At 39.6% G+C, this 7,193-nt stretch overlaps 1 pseudogene; it reads left to right on the forward strand.

Moving 5' to 3' along the window:
• The first annotated feature begins 2,894 nt into the window (after positions 1 to 2,894).
• LOC141251668 (uncharacterized) lies at positions 2,895 to 6,163 on the forward strand (annotated as a pseudogene).
• The last annotated feature ends 1,030 nt before the right edge of the window (positions 6,164 to 7,193 follow it).

Below are 7,193 nucleotides of genomic sequence, written 5' to 3' on the forward strand. Positions count from 1 at the left end.
TCTAACAAAGTTACAGACTTCGACTAATGCTTCCCAGTCGATAATCTGACCCACACTTCTTGCTTCCTTCCCTTACTAATCCCTACTTCTCTTTGAACTTCTTTGATGAACTGCTGCAGTTTTCTGGTGATGATGTTTTGGGAACTTTCTTGTGTGTTCCATGTAGATTGTCCTGTTTTACTGCTTGTCTACTTTTGGCACTTTTGAATATTTTGTGAACTGTTTGCTCGAATGCTATGCTTAATCTGCTCTCTTATAATGCTTCATATGTTGCTTTTTAATGATGCAAAAGGGATAAAATCATAGAGAGTTAACTTTTGAGGGGGAATGAAATGCTAGGTATCTAGGAATTATCTATCTAAGGGGGAACGTTTCTTGCCTTGTGTGACTTTTTTAGTTTTTTCTCTATATAAAACTTGGTTCTAAGTATAAAAAGGTAAGGGTGTTTGTCAACTATCAAAAGGGGAAATTTATTAGAGTTCCTTGTGTTTTGATGGTAACAAACATTCATCTAAGGAAGCTTCCTTGAGTGAAGCATTGCAGGACATCATTGTTTCTATTTATGGAAAGTTTCAATTTATGGAAACCTGCTATCCGAGGGAAGATACTATATAAGGAAATCATACCAGAGAAGGGAAGAAAGGACTGGAATGATGGACGGGTTTAATAAACGAAGCAAGTCAATCAAGAAGATTTGTGAAGCAAATCAGTTAAGCATATCTTAGAGGATCTGAATGAATCTGTTAGAGGATCTTTGAAAAGGAACGCATCGATATCTTTTCTTAGTTAGAAAGTTAGCGTGTTGATTTGATATAACGGTATCGGCCAGGTTCATTTAACTAAGATATTTTACTTAGTTAAATTAATAATAAGATCTTATAATATATTATTAATTTAACTAAGTAAATAATATCTTTTCAGAACTAGGGGTTTAACCACTGATTGAGTTAATAAGTTCAAGTTGATTAGGAACTTGCATGTGTGGGTTGCTGAGATATCCATAGGCTTTAGAAAAGTGTGAACTTTAATGTGTAAGGGTTGATTTTGGGTATGAGTGAGAGGAGTGATTGAGGTTTGTAATCCGAGTTCTCTGTTTGTAACAAACAAGTAATAAAAAAAGAGTATTGTCCTAAATCTGCCTCGTTAAGAACTAGAAGGTAGTGGTTTTACTCAATATAATTGTCTTGAGTTTTCCACTCTAACCAACACTTTCATCTTTTAAGTCTTCGTTAATCCCGCTACATAATTCTCAAGGAAAAATTGTTCTTCTCCTTGTAAAATCTACGACTACATGATCCAACACTTTCTTTATGATAGATGACAAACATAACTAACCTTATTCTATGGGGCTAGTTTTCACTAGTAGAAAAAACACTTGTTGAGGCTCCCTTTTAGAGGCGGACCTAAATAAAAATGCCTCAAAAAAAAACTTATTGAGGCGTACATAATATTATACGCCTCAAAAAGTATCCGAAAAATTATTTCCGGAAGATTTTATAGAGGCGGGCCAAGAAGAGCCCGCCTCTATAATCACTTATTGAGGCGGGCCAAGAAAGCCCGCCTCAATAGATTTTTTTTCGATCCCTGCTGAGTATTAGAGGCGGGCTAAAATGCCCGCCTCTTTTAACCCCTTTTGAGGTGGGCGCTACACGGCCCGCCTCTTTTACCTCTTGTTGAGGCGGGCGTATAAAGGCCCGCCTCAACAAACCCTGCTCTTCCGAGGCGTGAGGCGCGCTGAGTATTAGAGGCGGGCTTAAAAGCCCGCCTCTTTTACCTCTTGTTGAGGCAGGCGTATAAAGGCCCGCCTCAACAAACCCTGCTCTTCCGAGCGTGAGGCGCGCTGAGTATTAGAGGCGGGCTTACATGCCCGCCTCTTTTAATACTTTTTGAGGCGGGCCGACAAGAGCCCGCCTCGTTTAATACTTGTTGAGGCGGGCCTTTATACGCCCGCCTCAACTAATTGTTTTAATTGCACCGCGTTCGCCCTCCAAAACTACACCCGCGTTCCACTTCGTCTTCTTCACTTCATTAATTCCGTTCGTCTTCGTCTCCGCATGTTCCGCTATTCCGCCATTTTCATCACTTCATCTTCTTCGTTCGCCCTCCTCTCCGTTCGTCTTCGTCTCCGCGCGTTCGCCCTCCCCTCCAACAGCCCCGCGTTCGCCCTCCAACACTACACCCGCGTTCGCCCTTGGTCTTCGTTCTCGTTTCGTCTCCAACAGACCCGCGGTTCTTTGTTCTCGTTTCGTTTCCAACAGACCCGCGTGCGTTCTCATTTTCACCGGTAAGTACCCATCTCCGTTCGCCCTCCAACAGACCCGCATTATATCCCCAATTTGTGCATTTTTTTGTGTTTATAGTTTGTGCATTCAAGGTGTTTGATGAAATGCCTCTATGAAAATATGAAAAATATACCCCTAATTCATATACTATCTTTCATCCTAGTCAAATCTAAACAACTAATACTAACAATTTGTGCATTTAAATGTTTAAATCTATCCCGAATTTGTGTATTTTTTGTGTTTATAGCTTGTGCCTTGAAGGTGTTTGATGAAATGCCCCAATGACAATATGAAAAGTATACACCTAATTCATATACTATTTTTTGTGGTTATAGCTTGTGCATTGAAGGAGTTTATTGAGGCGTTGTCTTGAAGGATCGATATTGAATCAAGTTAATACTTCTACCCTAATTTCTTAAGCCCTTGGCGGGATAGATTTCATAATTTAGGCCCTTGGCGGGATAGTTGAGTTTGTATTTTTTCTTGCTTAGTTGCGTATTATTATCTATTAAATTAGGCCCTTGGCGGGATAGAATTAATAATTTAGGCCCTTGGCGGGATAGTTATTAGAAATGATATTAAATCTTCCTCTTCTTGCAATTATTACTAGAAATGAGTCGTCCTTGGATGTACGGTGACCATACTACAACACAATACTTGAGTGGGGTTGAGGAGTTTATTAGATGTGCTTTATCACACCAACGTAGTACGAAAGCAGAAAAAATCTATTATCCTTGCCGTGATTGTAAGAATATAAGGCGGTTAGATGATATTGATGAGATTGAGGATCATTTATTTCGTCGTGGTTTCAAAGAAGATTATCATGTTTGGTTTTGGCATGGTGAGAAAATACCTGATCGTCCAAGTTCTAGTGTCAATGAGTTTGATGTTCGGGTAGACACTGATGATAGTGATGATGATATTGCTGAGAATAATGAGATGGATGATGACCAAGAAGATGATGAAATAAATGGGATGATGGATGGGGTGAGAGATCACTTGAACGAACAACCTCAAATGTTCGAACAGGTATCAAAGGCTACAGAGACTCACTTGTATCCTAGGTGTACAAAATTTAGCAAGTTAGAGGCTGTCTCAATACTTTACAACTTGAAATGTGCTTCTGGTTGGACTGATGGAAGTTTCAACACCTTATTGGAATGGTTAGGTGAATTTTTACCAGAAGGCAATGAGATGCCTATCTCTACTTATTACGCCAGAAAATTGATGTGTCCCTTAGGCTTAGATGTAGTCAAGATAGATGCTTGCCCAAATGATTGTATGCTTTACAGAAATGAACATGAAAAATCTGATGAGTGTCCAAAGTGCGGTGCATCTCGTTACAAGCGTAAAGGGGTAAATTCGGCTAAGAGGGGCCCAACAGCTAAAGTTATGTGGTATCTTCCAATAATACCTAGGTTTCAGCGTTTGTTTTCGATAAAGAAGGAAGCCAAAAATCTGAGATGGCATGCAGAAGGGAGAAAGAAAGATGGACAACTTAGACATCCTGCTGATTCTCCTCAATGGAGAAATATTGATAAGAAATATTCTGAATTTGGTGATGAGGTTAGGAATCTGAGACTTGCGTTATGTACAGATGGTGTGAGTCCGTATGGTACGCTAAGCAGCCAACATAGCACCTGGTCGATTCTTCTAGCGATTTATAATCTTCCTCCATGGTTGTGTATGAAGCTCAAGTATATCATGTTATCACTCCTCATCTCCGGGCCTAAGCAACCTGGGAATGACATAGATGTGTATCTTGCTCCACTTGTTGATGATTTGAAATTATTGTGGAATGAAGGTGTCCCAATGTTCGATGCATACACCAACTCAAACTTTACCTTGCGAGCTATGGTTTTTTGTACCATAACTGATTTTCCGGCATATGGAAACTTGTCTGGGTACAAAACCAAAGGAGAACAAGCATGCCCTGTATGTGAAGAGGATATGAAACCCGCCTACTTGAGAAATTACAGGAAAAATGTGTATCTAGATTACCGGAAGTTCCTTAGTCGATATCACCCTTACCGTAAAAACAAGAAGGAGTTCAATGGGTACACCGAGGAAGGAGTAGCTCGTACACCTTTGACAGGATCACAGGTTTATGAACGGATTAAAAATGTTGACACTAAATATGGCAAGTGCTTCAAGTCCAAATCTAAAAAGGGTGTTTTATGGAAGAAAGTGTATATACTATGAGATCTACCTTATTGGAAAGATTTGTCGGTTAGGCATTGTCTCGATGTGATGCACATTGAAAAGAATGTTTGTGATGCCATAATTGGGACTTTGCTAAATATACCCGGAAAGACGAAAGACAATCAGAATGTTCGTTTTGATATGAAGGAGAGGAATATTCGACCAGATTTGTGGCCGGTAGTAAAACCGGATGGTAAAAGGACTTTTCTGCCTCCGGCTTGTTACACAATGTCAAGAAAGGAGAAAAAGGTGTTTTGTGAGTGCTTACATGGCATTAAGGTTCCATCGGGGTATTCGTCAAATGTAAAACGTCTAGTTTCTCTTTCGGACCTTCGGTTGATTGGTATGAAATCTCATGATTGTCATGTATTGCTTAATGTTTTCTTACCGATGCACTTCGTGGGATATTGCCGAAACACGTGAGACATGTTATAACAAAGCTGTGCATCTTTTTCAGTTCGATATGTGCTAAGGTTATTGATCCGGAAAAATTGGATGCTCTCCACGTTGATATTGTTGAAACTTTGTGTCGATTTGAAATGTACTTTCCGCCGTCTTTCTTTGATATAATGGTGCACTTGATTGTTCATTTGGTTCAATAAATCAAGTTATGTGGTCCGGTATATTTAAGATGGATGTATCCTTTTGAGAGATTTTTTGGCAGTTTAAAGGACAAAGTAAAGAATCGGGCGAATCCAGAGGGTAGTATCATTCGTGGAGTCCTTCATGAAGAGATATCTCAATACGCAGCTGAGTTTTTGTCAAGGCTTCATCCAATAGGTCTTCCAAAATCTCGTCATACAGGGAGGCTTGAAGGAGAGGGAGTAATTGGTAAAAAAGTAATATCTCCTCCATCTGAAAGGAAGAGTAAGGCACATCTTTGTGTGTTGCAGCATCTTACAGAGGTGAATCCTTACATAGAAAAGCATTACACTGAATTGCAGCACAAGAATCCGAAATTGAATGAAAGAGCTTTGATGCGGGAACATAATCGGACATTTGTTGATTGGTTTAAGAAGGAAGTAGCTGAGGAACTTAGGAAAGAACATGGCGTTTCTGATACGGTCAAGTGGTTCTCTCGGGGTCCTCGACTATGTGTTCGGTCTTACGAAGGATATTATATCAATGGGTTCACATTCTACACTAGAAGGCAGGATGAAAAGAGTGTGGTGCAGAATAGTGGAGTGAAGGTTATTACATCATCTAGGGTCTATGCGAGCGCTAAGGACAAAAGACCGGTTGATGCGACACAATCATATTATGGTGTAATCGAAGAAATTTGGGAGCTTGATTATAACAATTTTACAATCCCTGTTTTCCGGTGCAAGTGGGTCAACAACCCTAACGGGGTGAAGCAAGATGAAATTTATCCGGGTTTGACATCGGTAAACTTTGACCGATTAAGTGATAGTGACGAGCCATTCATTCTAGCATCACAAGCTAAGCAGATTTTTTATGTGGTAGACAATGTTGATCCTAGATGGCGTGCAGTTGCCCAAGGTAAAAGACATATTCTTGGTATTGATGATGTTGTGGATGAAGATGAGTATGACGAGTATGACGATACACCCTTGTTATCAATTGTTGTTCAACCATTACCCGAGGAGGAAGATATAGATTATACTAATCATATCCGTACAGATCATAGGGAGGGAATATGGGTTACAAATCACGAATGAATAAGATGAGGTGGAATCATATACTAACCATTAGCCTGTTTTTTTATATCTACTCATGAAATCATGATCTAATTAGATTTTTTTACTTTGTTGCAGGAATTCTTGCGTGGGATGGCTGATGAAAGAGAAAATGCTATTTGTCCTATTCAAGGTGATCCCGAATCATAAGGTGTTAGCGCAATTACACAGATTCATAAAGGGCATGGTCCGTCAAAAAGTGTTCAAGTAAAACAGCCTATGCACCTTGAGTATAATGCGTTTAATGTCCCAGATGGTCAATAGTCAAAACAATACGGAAATCAATTTGGGAGTTGTGCTCAAAGAATAAATATTAACGAGAAAGAATACCGAAAGATAGATGAGCAGACGAGGCGAGGGTTTTGGGAGGAGACCAAGGTATAATGTCTTTTTAAATTAAACCTTCAATATATACTGTATTAACTATCATTAACTTATTGTACAAATTCACAGCTTATGTCCCACATCATTGATGATGTGGCTAAATCAAGGGAAAAATATTTCCATTCATGTGTGGCAAAACGCTTTAGAGATTTTAAGAGCAAGTTGGTAGCTCGATGGATAAATAAGACGTTCAAACCGTCCAAGTATCCTACAAACAAGATGCCTTGGGATGTCTACCACCATATTTCTGTCAAGTAGCTCCTCAGTGAACTCATCGGTTCCTAGAGCTAGAAAATACAGATCAAAGGAATGGGTTTTGGCTCATCAAGTTCGAACCGCGGATGGAAAGTGGGAAGTTAGCCCGAATGATAAGGATGCCGTAGAAATTGCAAGAAAAATTGTAAGTAGTGCTTTGCAATGAATATGTACTTAAATTTACTTGTAAATATGAACTAATTTATACTTTTTTAATTGGCATCATAGGAGGAGTATAACGAAGAGGAAGAAAAAGGAAACCTTATGTTTGAGGATGATGAGGATGCCCTCACCAAAGCCATTGGGAAAAAGGATCATCGTGGTCGTGTCAAGGGAATAGGTGGAACTGTGGGTTATAGAGTTGCTTTCGGTC

This window comes from Phyllobates terribilis, unplaced genomic scaffold (genome assembly GCF_046119375.1).
Source record: "Phyllobates terribilis strain yellow unplaced genomic scaffold, ASM4611937v1 Scaffold_7459__1_contigs__length_37548, whole genome shotgun sequence".
Classification (NCBI taxonomy): Eukaryota; Metazoa; Chordata; class Amphibia; order Anura; family Dendrobatidae; genus Phyllobates; species Phyllobates terribilis.